The sequence below is a fragment of the Panthera tigris genome, chromosome B3, assembly GCF_018350195.1.
Source record: "Panthera tigris isolate Pti1 chromosome B3, P.tigris_Pti1_mat1.1, whole genome shotgun sequence".
NCBI classification, from domain to species: domain Eukaryota; kingdom Metazoa; phylum Chordata; class Mammalia; order Carnivora; family Felidae; genus Panthera; species Panthera tigris.
The window spans coordinates 142,850,929-142,865,006 of NC_056665.1; the positions used below are offsets into that span (position 1 = coordinate 142,850,929).

Here is a 14,078-nt window from a genome sequence, read left to right on the forward strand (position 1 = left end):
GGAGGCGGTGAGGGCAATCACAGGGAAGATCTGGGGGCCGTGACCAGGGAAATGGGGGCCCCAGGAGCCCCACCTAGGGTCGCCCCGTCCACCTTTGCCGCTCCCCCGGCACAGCTCCAGCCCTGCTCCCCTGGGAACAGCCTCTCCCCCCAGCCCTCCTTCCCCCATGCAGACCCACCGTGTACATCCACACCAGCCTCCAGAGTTGGCTCCTGGCTTGAAATCTCGTGGACCTCGCTCTCTTGCTAACGAGTCTCCCCTGTGGCCTGGGAAATAAAGCCTCAGCTCCTCCAGAGGGTGGACCCCACCCTCTGGAGGAGCGTTGTCAGTCCTGGTTGCCCCGCAACCCCGGCACCTACGTGGGAGGAGCATAGAGGAGGCGGAGGTGAGAGAGGCCCGCGGCCAGGAACAGGTGAGGGACAGCTGAGGGACAGGCCGGGGGGAGGCAGCCCGAGCCACGAGCTGCCAGGCGTGGCCCCGCCTGGGCCGCCAGGCAGCCCTGATGTACCCCGAGACCTGGCCCATCTCCAGCCCCCCAGACACACCTCCCGGTTCCCGGGCACCGGCCTGATAACGGGGCCTTCCAGACACTTCGCCACAGTGGAGCTCAAGTCGGAATCCGCATTTGATGGCGATGCCTCGGGACATCTGCCTGAGCGGTCCGAGACGTTCCGCCACGATTTTACCACGCGCGGCGTTCTTTGCCCGAACGGGCAGCTGGGGGAGCAGCCGAGCCTCCCTCCCGCCCCCGCTCAGCTCCTCGGCCTCTGCTGGGGTGTCGGGCACCACACTCATCTGGCCCGGGGCTCCGCCACTGGCCCAGGTCGGGCAGCTCCCGTCCCTGACCTACTGCGCTGAGCTGAGGGGGCCCCAACACTTCAGGCTGAGACAGCCGGAGGCCTGTCCCGACCTGCCTGGGGATGCGGGGCCGGGGACCCACTGGGGTGGAGGACTGTGCCTGGCCCGGCCCTGCTCGCTCCCTTCTCCCCTAGGCTGCCCCTGCCCAATTCGGGCCCCAAGAGTCCTGCCTCCTGGTGGGTCCTTAGCCCCTGCCCTCTTCCCATTCCCGGTTGTTGTGCTCCGGGCTGCTGGGGGAAGCGCCCTCCTGACCCCCCCCCCCCTGCTCTGAAACCTTCAGTGGCTCCCACTGCCCCCGGGATAGGGGCACCGGCTTGTCAGCCTGCAATCTGCAGCCCACAGCCCTGCCCTGGGCCACAGTCCATCCCACCTCCTGTCCGGTCCCTCTGGGGAACCAGCATGACCCCTTGGGGCGGTGGTGAGCTCACAGCTTCCTGGGCAGCGCAGAGACTGTGGGGCCCTCTGAGGGCCACAAGCTCACAGTGTGGCCTCTGCCACGTGCCCCCGGCCGCCCACAGTTCAAGGGGGACCATCCACGAGTGACCTGGGTGGCTGCAGCTCGTGCAGGAGAACTCAGCCCCACAAGGACACCCCCCACCCCCCCCACCCCCACACACACACGAGCACAAACACAGCACTGGAGTCTGCAATTTCTCCCCTGACACAGTCAGTCCTTTGTTTACATTTTCAGACCCTTTTTAAAAAAATTTTTTTGAATGTTTATTTTTGAGAGAGAGAGAGGGAGAGAGCATGGCTGGGGGAGGGGCACAAAGAGAGGGAGACACAGAATCCGAGGCAGGCTCCAGGCTCCGAGCTGTCGGCACAGAGCCCGACGCGGGGCTCGAACCCATGGACTGCGAGATCATGACCTGAGCCGAAGTCGGACACTTAACGGACCGAGCCACCCAGGCCCTGACATGCATTTCTTAAGTAACAAGACCTGAAAGTCAAAGCGTCTCCTCGATCCACGGGCTGCGGGACGGATGCTGTGCTATCATCGATGGACGCAACGTTGCTCTCTTTGTCCGTCTCCATCAGAGCTCTCGGGCGCCCGGGTGCTTTGTCCACGGGCAGTAACGTGTTGGAAGAAATCTTTCTTTTTCTGAGCAGCAGGTCTCCACAGCGGGCTTCAGATATTCAGTAAACTGTGTTGTGAACAGACACGCTGCCGTCCGGGCTTCGTGCTCCTTCGAAAGAACGGCCAGTGCGAGGAGCCGTCGGAGCGCACGCGACGTTTATCAAGGCCACCGTCTCACCCAGGTGGGGTTCGCGGGGGCCCGAACCAATCACAACGGTAACCTCGAAGAGCGCCGGCCGCAGGTCACCGCAACGGATAAAACGATCGTGAGAACGTTTGAAATATTGGGGGAATCGGCCCAACGCGACACAGAGACACGAAGTGAGCCAATGGGGTTGGGAAAACGGTGCCGATTGACTTGCTCGGTGTGGGGTCATCACGGCCCTTCGAGCGGCAAAAGCCACAGCACCTGCAAAGCCCCACGAGGGGCGGCTGCGTTGCTCCATAGGGTGGTTGCCTACCACACGCCAGGCCAACGCTTCCTCCGTGATGCCGCAGACAGCCCCCTGACGACGCTTTGGGGACAACATGGCGTGCAGGCGGAGGCGAGCGACGGCGCAAGAGGGAACCGCGCTCAGCCTCCAGCCCCAGAGGGATGGCGGCTTCCAGAACAGTCCAGCCCCTCCCCCGGCTAGCGGCGCAGGGCGTGGGGTCTCGAGAGAGCCTCGCACGGTAACAAAAGTGGCCACACTGCAAGTAGCCCCGATAAGACACTCCTCCTGCCACCCGCCCCGGGGGCACGAAAGCGTCAGGTTAGAAGCGAGAGGCAGGGTTTGGTTCTCTCTGCCCTCAGTTACCTTCCACTTGACAGATCTCCGTGCTGTCACGGCAGAAACTGCCCCTCGGGGACAGGCGGTGCCCTAACGCGGTTCTCGGGGCTTCGCAGCACAGGAGGCGGCCGCGGCCTCCCCAGCGCGGACTGCTGGCCCCGCGGTCAGAGCCCGACCCCCGGCCCGTGCACTTGACCTCTCTGGCCACCTCCTCCTCTGCAGGATGGAGGCTGCTTGCCTCGGACACTAAGTTGTGAAGGAGACACCTGCCGGAAAGCACTGGGCAGGGCTGGGAAATACGGGCCGTTGATCCACAGGCACACGCGGCCGCCGGGAATGTGGCCAGGATAGCACAGGCCTCGTCACAGGTCTGGTGGGCGCGGAAACGCCGCAGAAGGGCTCGGGATCTCCGCACGTCCCCACCTGGGGCCCCCACGGAAGGCCCAGCGCTCAGCAGAGACCCAGAGATGTCCCTGTGCAGCCGGACGCCCTAGGTCAGCGCTCGGCAGGTGCCCACGGCACCGCCCGTCTCCCCCACCAGAACCTAAGCCCCTGCTCTCTTCCCGGCACCCAGAGCACCGCCTGGCTCTCAGGAGGACTGGTGCCCAGGACAGGGACACTGTGTAGGGAACCGCAGAGAGAGTCAGAGCCCGTCAGTCACCCAGAGGCATGAGGGCTGGGCTTGCCCCCCCCCCCCCACACACACACGGGACGCGTGCAGGACCCTCACAGCAGGCCCTTTACCCACCTGCTGTCCCAGCCCAGCTGCTGCAAAGACCAGCTTTGTTCATCAGCCCCGTGAGGATCCCAAGGCATCAGGTGCAGGAGCTGGTTCTGAAAAGTCCAGGACTCGGTGGGAGGGAAGACGCCGTTCCAGCCAAACCCTCTTCTTTCATGAGGAGGCTGCCGCTTCCAGGGGTCAAGGGGCTGAAATGGGGCAAGAGGGGCACGTGGGCAACAGAGGCACCAAGGCCGCGGGCGCAAAATTACCCACCTGCGCGCAATCTCGGGTGTAATTCCAGACCTTTACCACCAGATGGCGGGCAACGACCATTTTTGCTTTTCGCTCGCGGAACAATGTGCGTTATCTACGCTGCTGCGCGGGAGAGGACGCACAGACTTACACTGTCTTTCCGCGTGTGCCGGACACTAGTACGAGTGTGTTTCTTTATCGGCTCAGGCCTCGCAAACGCCCTACGAAGTGTTAGTTGTGGCCATTTTACAGATGAAGCAAGCATCCAAGGCTGAGAGAGCCTGAGAAAGCTGCCTGAGGTCACCGGGCAGGGACTCATGGGAGCGGGACCAAACCCAGGCCTTGCGTCCCCAGTCTGCACTCTGCACCCGCTGCTGCTTACCATTTGCCCTCTATGATTTCTCGAGCGTTCAAGTTCATGCTCTAGCAAATTCTGTCCCTAGGATGCCAAGCTGTCGCTTGAAATGCTAGGGGGCGAGCTTCGTGCACCAAAGGTAGGACCCCTGTGCTCCCCTGGCTCCCTCTCCCCTCCGGCCTCTTGCCTCCTCCCTCCATCCTCCTCCCTCCTCCTGGCTAGTGCTTATGGGCTCCTGGACTGGGAAGGGGGGGGGGGGGGCAGGCCGTCTCAGACACCGGGCAGCAGCAGCGAAGGTCATTTTGGCGACCTGTGCATGGTTCTGGGGAGCTGGCGTGGGGCATGGTCAGTGCCCAGGAGGGTGAGCCCCCCGGGAAGGAGGAGGAGTCCGGGAGTGCCCTGCGGTCGTGTGCTGCCCCCGTCGCAAGAGCTCTTACGTTTCCAGGAATTTCACAGGCTAGTTGGTAACACAGCCGTTATGAAAACTTAACAGTTACGCAAACTTAAACTATATTAAAAAGAGAGCTAATAAATACTCAACATTTATCACCTCCTTCATATTTCACTGCCACTCCCTACGGTCTCTCCTCATCTGTAGGGCGGAAATACTAAGCAACGGTGTCCTGCCATGTGCCTTCCCCGCCCCACCCTCAGGGACCTCAGGTCCGTCCCCTGAAACGGGCCACACTGGCAGATTTACGACAGGGAGACGGGTGGACGCGGCAAGTCGGGCTTTTTACCCGGAGTTCATCATTTTCCCGTTAGCACACGCTGCCTGGAGGCTCAGGCGGTGAGATGTGCCCTTCGAAAAGGTCTTGAGACCAGAGGGGTCAGGAGGAGACAGCCAAGGAGGCTGGGTGGGCTTAGCCAGGGCGCCGGGGGCAGGCTCTTCAGGAAATCGCCGGTTGACGCCCACACCTGGGGCCTCAGCCACCTCAGATCGGGTCCTCTCCCGCCACCAAGGCAGGCTGACAGCTGCTTCGCTGTCACACACCACACACGGGTCCCCGTCTGCTCTGGTATCTGCTGCTTCAGCACCCCGGCCGGCAGCCTGGGAAGGGGGCCCTGGGCCGCCGTCCCCCCACCCCGGGCGCCAGCACCCACATTTGGGGGCAAAGTCACGGAGAGGTCAGCGAACGCTTCCTCTTGTTACCCAGATGCTGGTGGGCAGCTCAGTGTGGGAGGCTAGGTCTCCGTCCCCCCCTCAGGACACCAGTCAGGGGCCACACAGGTCGGGCACCCCACCCCGCCCGCAACCCGAGTCCTACCTTCTACCTCTTGACCCCGCTGTGACTCCCCTCTCAGCCTCAGATTCCTCCTGTAAAATGAGAGGAGTGTGGTTTTTACATTTGTATTTGCTAATTTTGTGTTTTGGGGTTTTTTGTTTGTTTGTTTTGGCCGGACAATGTTATCAGGAGTTCGAGACACATGGGGTGGCATTTGATGCTCTGTGGCCGGGGGACCCCACAGTGCCTGGGTCCTGCCCCCTCGACCATGCTGGGCCTTCCCGGGAGGATGTCCTTGGGCCAAGGGCGAACAGGACACGGAGAGCTATCGGTCCCTGGTGGCCAGTGTCTGCAGGGCCTTCCGGGGAGGCTGAGCAGAAGGGCGCTGCTCAGGCCAAGCACGTGCTGGCCTAGGATCTGGGGGCGGCCACCGCGTGGAACTGAGGGAACAAGGACACTTAGGGGCAGTCGCTGGGTTCCCTTGTCCACCTGCCTCATGGAGGCCAGACGTGACCCCTTCAAGAGAGAGCCGAGATGGGGGAGGGGTTGGCATCTTCCCGACTTTTGTCAGGTTGATTTTTGGACTTTTTTTTTTTTTTTTTAAGAGAGAGAGAGAGAGCGTGAGCCGGGGCAGGTGGGAGGGGCAGAGAGAGAGTGGGAGAGAGAGGATCCCAGGCAGGTTCCACACTCAGCACAGAACCCAACACGCGGGGCTTGAGCCACGACCCTGGGATCGTGAGCAAGCGGAAATCAAGAGTCAGACGCTTAACCGACTGAGCCACCCAGGCGCCCCAATTTTTAGACTGTTTTTTACAGCAGTTTTAGATTCACAGCAAAATTGAGCAAAAGTTACAGAAATTTTCCACATAGCCCCGGTCTCCCCACGTGCACAGCCTCCCCTATTATCAACATTCCCACCAGAGTGGGACGTTTGTTACCATTGATGAATCTACACTGACATCACCCAGAGCCCACAGTTTGCTCTTGCTTTTGTGCGGTCTATGGGTTGGGACACACGTACAATGACATGTATCCATCAGTATAGTATCACACAGAGTAGTGGCACCGCCTTAAAAACCCCCTGTCCCCTGCCAATTCACCCCTTTCCTCCCCCACCATCCCACGACAACTACTGATCTTTTTACTGTCTTCATAGTCTTTTCCCCTTTTCCAGAATGCCACACAGTCGGAACAACGCAGGATACAGCCTTTTCAGATTTTTTTTTCACTTGGAAATATGCATTTAAGGTTCCTTTACGTCTGTTCGTGGTTTGATAGCTCACTTCCTTTTAGCACTGAGTAACATTCCCTTGTGTAGTTGGACCACAGTTTATTTATCCAGTCACTTACGGAAGGAGATCTCGGTTGCTTCTAAGTTTGAGCAATTATGAATAAAGCTATTATAAAAATCTGGTGCAGATTTTGTGCGGATGTAAGTTTTCAACTCCTTTGGGTAAACGCCCAGGAGTGCAATGGCTGTATCATACGTGAGAGTATGTTTAGTTTTGTAAGAAGCCACCCAAGTGCCTTCCAGAGTGACTGCATGGTTCCTCATTCCCACCAGAGATGGATGGGAGTCCCTGCAGCGCCACAGCCTCACCAGCACTCAGTGTTGTCAGCGTTCCGGATTTCAGCCATTCTAATGGGCGTGTGGTGGTATCTCCCTGTTTTTGTAATCTGCATTTCCGTGCTGACATTGGGTATGGAGCAGCTTCTCATATGTTTATTTGCCGTCTGTATATCTTCTCTGATAGGGTGTCTGTTAAGATCCTTGGGCCAATTTTTAAACTGGATTGTTTGTTTTTTTATTGTTGAGTTTTAAGAGTCCTTTTATATTTCGGATAATCCTTTATCAGATGTGTCTTTTGCAAATATATTCCCCCAGATTGTGGCTTGTCTTTTCATTCTCTTGACAGTGTCTTTCACAGAGCAGAAATTTTTAGTTTTAATGAATCCAGCTCGTCAGTGATTTCTTTCATGGATCAAGCCTTTGATGTTATATCCAAAGTGCGATCAAACCCGAGATCATCTAGATTTTCTCCTATGCTATCTTCTAGTTTTATAGTTTTGCATTTTACATTTTGGTTCATGATCCATTTTGAGTTACATTTTATGAAGAGTGTAAGGTCTGTGTTTAGATTCATGTGTATGTCAATTGGTCTAGCACCATTTGTTGAAGATACTGTCTTTGCTCCATTGTATCTACTTTGCTGCTTTGTCAAAGATCAGTAGACTATATTCGTGAGGGTCTATTTCTGGGCTCTCTATTCTGTTCCACTGACCTATTTGTCCATTCTTTTGCCAATACCACATTGTCTTGATTACTGTAGCTTTACAGAAAGTCTTGAAGTCAGATGGTGTCAGTCCTCCAACTCTGTTCTCTTTTGATATTGTCTTGACTATTCTGAGTCTTTTGCCTCTCCATAGAAACTTTAGAATCAGCTTTTCAATACCCACACAATAACCTGCATTGAATCTATATATCAAGTTAGGAAGAATTGACATCTTAAAAATATTGAATCTTCCTATCTATGAACATGGACTATCTCTCCATTTATTTAGTTCTTTTTTTTTTTAATTTCTTTCATCAGAGTTCTGTAGTTTTCCTCATATAGGTCTTGTACATATTTTGTTACTTATAAACTTAAGTATTTCATTTTGGGGGAGGTGCTAATGTAAATAGCATTATGGTTTTATCTTCAAATGCCACTTATTCACTGCTGGTATATAGGAAAGCAATTGACTTTTGTATACTAATCTTACGTCCTACAATATTGCTATAATTGTTTATTAGTTCCAGTTTTTGTCAATTTTTTTATAGATTCTGTATAGACAACCATGTCATCAGTGAACAAAGACAGCTTTATTTCTTCCTTCCCAATCTATATACCTTTTATTTCCTTTTCTTGTCTTATTGCATCATCCAGGACTTCCAGTACTATACTGAGAGAGTGCAAGTGGGGTAGGGGCAGAGAGAGAGGGAGACACAGAATCCGAAGCTGTCCGCACAGAGCCCGACGCAGGGCTTGAACTCACGAACCGCGAGATCATGATCCAGTACTATATTGAAAAGGAGTGGTGAGAAGAGGCATCCTTGCCTTGTTTCTGATCTTAGTGGGAAAGCTCCTAGCTTTTCACCTTTAAATATGATGTTGGCTCTAGGTTTTTTGTAGACATTCTTTATCAAGTTGAGGAAGTTCTTTCTCTATTCCTTGTTTACTGAGAGTTTTTATAAAGAATGAGTTTTGGATTTTATCCAATAATATTTCTGCAAACTTTGAAATGATCATGTGATTTTTCTTCTTTAGCCTGTTGGTGTGATGGATTGCATTAATTGATTTTCAAATGTTGAAACAGCCTTGCATACCTATGACAAATCCCACTTAGTTAGGGTCTGTAATTCTTTTTATACATTGTTGGATTTGATTTGCTAATATTTTTTGGAGGATTTTTATATCTATGTTCATGTGAGATATTGGTCTGTAATTTCCTTATAACATCTTTGTCTGGTTTTGGCCTTCATGTCATGCTAGTCTCATAGAATGAGTTAGGAAATAGTCCTTCTGTTTCCATATTCTGAAAGATAATCTGGAGAATTGCTATATTTTTTTCCTTAAATGTCTGGTAGAATTCATCAGTGAATTTATCTGGACTTGGGTTTTTGAAGGCTATTAATTATTGATTCAATCACTTTAATAGATACAGGCTAATTCAGATTGTCTATTTCTTCTTGTGTGAGTTTTGGCAGATTGTGTCTTTTGAGAAATAGGTCCATGTTTATAAAGGTTATCAAAGTTGTGAGCACAGAGCTAATACCATTCCTTTGTCATTCTTTTAATGTCAATGGGATCTGTAGTGATGTCCCCTTTTTCATTTCTGATATCAGTAACTTGTCTTCTCTCTTTTTTTCTTGGTTAGTCTGAGTACTAGTTAGTGATCAATTTTATTAGTAGTTTTTTTTTTTCTCAAACTCTAAATATTTCACTCCTCTCTGTTCTCACTTGCATGATTTCTGAAGAGAAGCTGGATATCTTTTTTAATTAAAGAATAATTGACATACAATATTGTATTAGTTTCAGGTATACAACATAGTGATTCAATATTCATATACATTACAAAACGATTCACCACAATAAGTCTAGTTACCATCTTTCACCATACAGGGTTGTTACAAAATTATTGACTGTGTTCCCTATGCTGTACATTACAACCCCATGTTTTGTTCAACTTGAGGATGTAAATCTCATCTTTGTTCCTCTATACATAATGTATTTTTTTCTTTGGCTTCTTTCAGGATTATTTTCTTTATCTTTGATTTTCTGTATTTTGAAAATAAAATGCCTAAGTGCAGTTTTGTGGGCAATTACCCTGTTTAGTACTCTCTCAGCTTCCTGGATCTGTGATTTGGGGTCTGACATTGACTGGGGGGAAATTCTCAGTCACTATGGTTTCAAATGTTCCTTCTGTTCCCGCCTGTCTTTCTCCTCTCCTTCCGGCCTGCCCATTATGCTATGTCACACCTTTGTAGTTGTCCCACAGTCCTGGGATATTCTGTTCTATGTTTTTCGGTCCTTGTTCTCTTTGCTCTTCAGGTTTGCAGGTCTCTACTGAGATGTCCTGAAGCTCCGAGATTCTTTCTTCAGTCGTGTCCAGTCTACAAATGAGCCCATCAAAGGCATCCTTCATTTCTCTTGCAGTGTGTTTGATCTCTCGCATTTCTTTCTGGTTCTTTCTCAGGGTTTCCATCTCTGCTTCCACGGCACACCTGTATCTGCACACTGTCTGCTTTATCCATGAAAGCCTGTAGCATATTCATCATTGTTTTAAATTTCCTGCCTGAGAATTCCAACATCCCTGCCATACCCGAGTCTGGTTCTGATCTTTGCTCTATCTCTTCAAACTGTGTGTGTGGTTTTGTTTGGCTTTGTTTTCTTTGGCCTTTAGTATGTCTTGCCACTTTTTCTTGCTGGCAGGACATAATGCACTGGGTAAAAGGAACCTCTGTACACAGACTCTAGCGATGTGGTGTGGTGTGGGCAGGAGAGAAGAGTTCTGTAGTCCCGCGAGTAGGTCCTGGGTTTTTAGCGAGCCTGTGCCTCTGGACTGGGAGCTCCCTTAGGTGGGCCGGGCTGGCCAGAGTGGGCTGGAGCTGGGTATTTCCCTGCCCCCAGGTCATTCAGGCTCTGCTAAAACCCCAGGGGTTTAGGCTCTGGGGAACTGGTTCCCCCTGAGGGCAGACACTGTTGAGAAGAACAGAGTCATCTGGGGTACTTCACGATGCTTCCAGAAATGGGAGAGGAATTTTCTCTGCTATTCCCTGTGAGAACCTACAGGTGAAAACCCACAAAAGGGTGAGGGCCCTCTGGGACGGGTCCCCCTGGAGTTTTGACTCAGACCCGTCCACACTGAGCCTCCAGCAATGCCCAAGCTCCAGTTTTCCTACCTCAGCACTGGCTCCCCCAGAGGTTTCTGCTGGTGGGTTCCTGTCCAGTAAGGGGTGGTTCTCTGTATCAGCTGTCAGCCTCCCCGACACCAGGGGCAGCAGTCTGTCCCATGACCTCACTTCTCTCACAGATCTAAGAGCGGCTGCTTCTCAGTTTATTCAACTGTTTGGTTGTTAGGACAGAGTGGCAACTTCAAGCTCCTTATATGCTGGGCCAGAAACCAGGACTATTCACCCACTTCCAAAGCATTCTGACTGCTCTTTGTCATGGAGTCAACTAGAGGTGTGGCCTCTCTGAAAGATCCTCTCTTGAAAGAATCCATTCCCACCATCTTATCCACACCCCCTGCCCCGTATTTACCTTGGTATTCTTCTGGAACCACCGAAAGGTCCAATTCTGATGTCCCCAGAAAGCCTCTGAAATGGATCAAAATAGGACACCCCTTATCTTAACTCCAAACCACACCAAAACCAAACAACCCCAATCTTCTCTCCTGCTTTTCTTACTTCTCATTTCAATGATGCCCAGTGTTGGAGCCAGGCAAGCTCACAGAGCAGTCAGGGGACAGCCCAGCCAAAATTGTCCCAATGCCAAAACCATGCAGGACAAACCCCTGTGAAGCCCGTCCCGCTCGTCAGTTACCATAAAGAAGTTAAAATTCAAAAATTCCCCACGGAAATTAAGTTCCCGTGGAATGAAGGCCTCCCCCACAATCTGGCACAGAGACAAATCTGTCAGGATCCACATGTGGTTCACTGAAGCCCCGCGGGGGCTGGGGCTGAGTCATCGTTCGCTAACCAGGTCATTTCAGGAGCAATTCTACAGGAGGAATTAATCCAACCTGAGTGCCCCAACGTGGTCAAGACAATAAGGATGGGCTCCCCCCCCCACACCCCAGACTCAGCCCAAGGGAAGGCAGGGTCTCCCCTCTGCCCTTCACAGAGCAGGGGAGGAACCAAGAGCCACCTGGGTGGAAACAGGAAGTCACCTGCGTGGAAACAGGAAGCCATCTGGGTGGAAACAGGAAGTCACCTGCGTGGAAACAAGAAGTCAGGAGAAGGGAACCCCTGGCTCTTTGGCGCCAAAATGCTAGTTGTTCTTAGTTCACACTTTGCAAGCTTAAAACGCGGGGGGGGGGGGGGGGAGGGAGGATCTCCTACCAGGAAGCAAACTGTGGACATCTCTCTACTTGATGCATTCTCACAGAGGACCCTCCTTCATGTGGCTGCTCCTTCCAGTAAACAGGATCCAAAACATCCCTTCTTCCTTCAGAGTTGGGGATTTTGTCCTTGTGGGGGGTACCTCATGACCGATTTCACCTCAAGTCCTCTGAGGTGGGGGTGTCTGCTGCTTTGATGCCTGACGTCTGTCCTCACAGCAACTAGACCCCACTGTCCCCTAAAGAATCCCGCTGTCTCACAGCCATGCCTGTGGTGAAGCCACTGGACTAAAAAGGAGGTGATAACCCACACACAATCTAGAACATTCCGTCAGGTCAGGAAGGGACACAGGACCCTGGACTTCAATTTACAGGAGCCTGAAACCATAGAGCCACACTCAAGTGGCCTAAAGAAGCCCAGCTGAGATCCCTGCTAACCTCCCTGGAGCCCCAGTCAAGCTGCACCTGAAGCTGGATCTAGACTTTTCCAGCTTTTGTGAACAAATAGATTCCCTTTTCACTTAAGCAAGGCTGAGTCAGATTTTCTGTGGCTCAAACAACTAAAGAAGCCTTTCTCCTCTTAGAGTCCTCGGTGTTTAAACTCTTTTTATTTCCCCTTCAAAACCCCACCCCCACCCCCACACAGTGCCCCACATACAGACATACCCACGACAAGAAAGTCCCCAAGGAAAGTTCTAGACCTCATGGTCCCTGAGCCAAAGGCCTGCTGTGCCCCTGTTCTGCCCTGGGCCTGGCGTTGCTGCCCCCTCCTCTTCTAGAATATTCCTTCATAGATGAGGCAGCCCCGAGGCAGAGTTCTCTTGCAGCCCAAACTCATCCTCGTTGGAAAGTGACCCCCTGTGTATTGGCTGCTCCTGCAAACTGGCTCATTCTGAGCTCCTGAATTCCCCTTGAATTTCTGGGGCCAACGGAAGTGTCCTCCGTCCCCGTCCTCTTCCTGCAGACCTGGGCTTCCCTACAGTTTCCCTTCACCCGCCGCTCAGGGTGTCTCCTTCTGCTCCTGTGCCTGCCACGTGGATGACAGGTTGGAGGGAACAGCCTTGCCCCTCTGTTCCCCATCTGTGTTTTGCCTGCAGGACCCATTGCTGCTTTTAACTCAGACCAAGTGCCCCCAGAGACACTGGTGTCCTGCACCCCGTGGCCGGATGACAGTTTGTGCGTGATCTGCTTTCCCACTTTCGCTTGGCCGTCTCCCCCTGGCCTCTCTTGGTGCACCTGATCTGAAGCTGACAGCTCCAGCTTTAAGCCTTTTTAATTCCCTCCCTCTGCCTTGGGTTCGCTAAGTGTTCCTCTGCCTCACCCCAACAAGCGGACGAGGGGTCAATGCTGTCCTTTCCCTTTACCTGGTCACTAGTCAAACACCGACCACCCCACTAGGGCTGCGCCCACAGCCGGCATCCCTGAAACTTACCCGAGACTAGTGACTCTTCCGTCAACAGATATTTATTGAGGGCCTACTGTGTGCGAGGCACCGTGGTGGGCACCAGAACTGCATCTGTGAACGAGGCAGATAAGAAACCCCCACCTGCATGGAACCATAGACAATAGACAGTAACCATAATTAACCCGTTACCTATCCGATGTGTTAGGTGCCGTGACAAAAAGGAGGGAGGCAGGACTCAAGAGGGGACACGGGCCAGCAGCAGGTCTGGTTGGACAGCTGAGGTGGGGGCACGATTTTCAGGAGGTGGTATTTGCAGGAACAGAAGACCCTGCCTTGGGAGCCCTCGGACTATGGGGTGAGGGGCTGGAGGCCAGCGTGGCTGGAGCCCAGGGGGACAGAGGTCTTCAGGGGGGTTAAAGGATTTAGGGAGGTGCCTGGGTGGGTTAGTCGGTTAAGCATTCAATTCCAACTCAGGTTATAATCTCATGGTTTGTGAGTTCAAGCCCCATGTTGGGCTCTATGCTGACAGCTCAGGGCCTGGAGCCCGCTTCGAGTTCTGTGTCTCCCTCTCTCTGCCCCTCCTCGACTCCCACTCTCTCTCTTTCTCTCTCTCTCTCAAAAATAAACATTAAAAAAAATTTTTTTTAAGGATTTTGGCTTTTACTTGGAGTGAAGAGGGGAGCCATTGAAGGGTTTTGAGTACAAAAAGTATGTGATCTGACTTTCGATTTAACAGAACCACCCCAACTGACAAGAAATGAGTACAGAGAGGCCAATGCGGGAGGGATCCAGAGCAGAGACCACAGAGGC

General features: G+C 52.6%; 1 long non-coding RNA gene across 1 annotated transcript; it reads right to left on the bottom strand.

The window, feature by feature from the left end:
- Positions 1-3,419: 3,419 nt before the first annotated feature.
- Positions 3,420-13,429, bottom strand: LOC122239318. The gene is made up of 5 exons (XR_006218286.1): positions 13,296-13,429; positions 11,693-11,736; positions 11,065-11,120; positions 5,303-5,352; positions 3,420-3,633 (listed from the first exon to the last, which is right to left on the bottom strand). It is a non-coding gene; the product is annotated as an uncharacterized LOC122239318 (long non-coding RNA).
- Between the last annotated feature and the right edge of the window lie 649 nt (positions 13,430-14,078).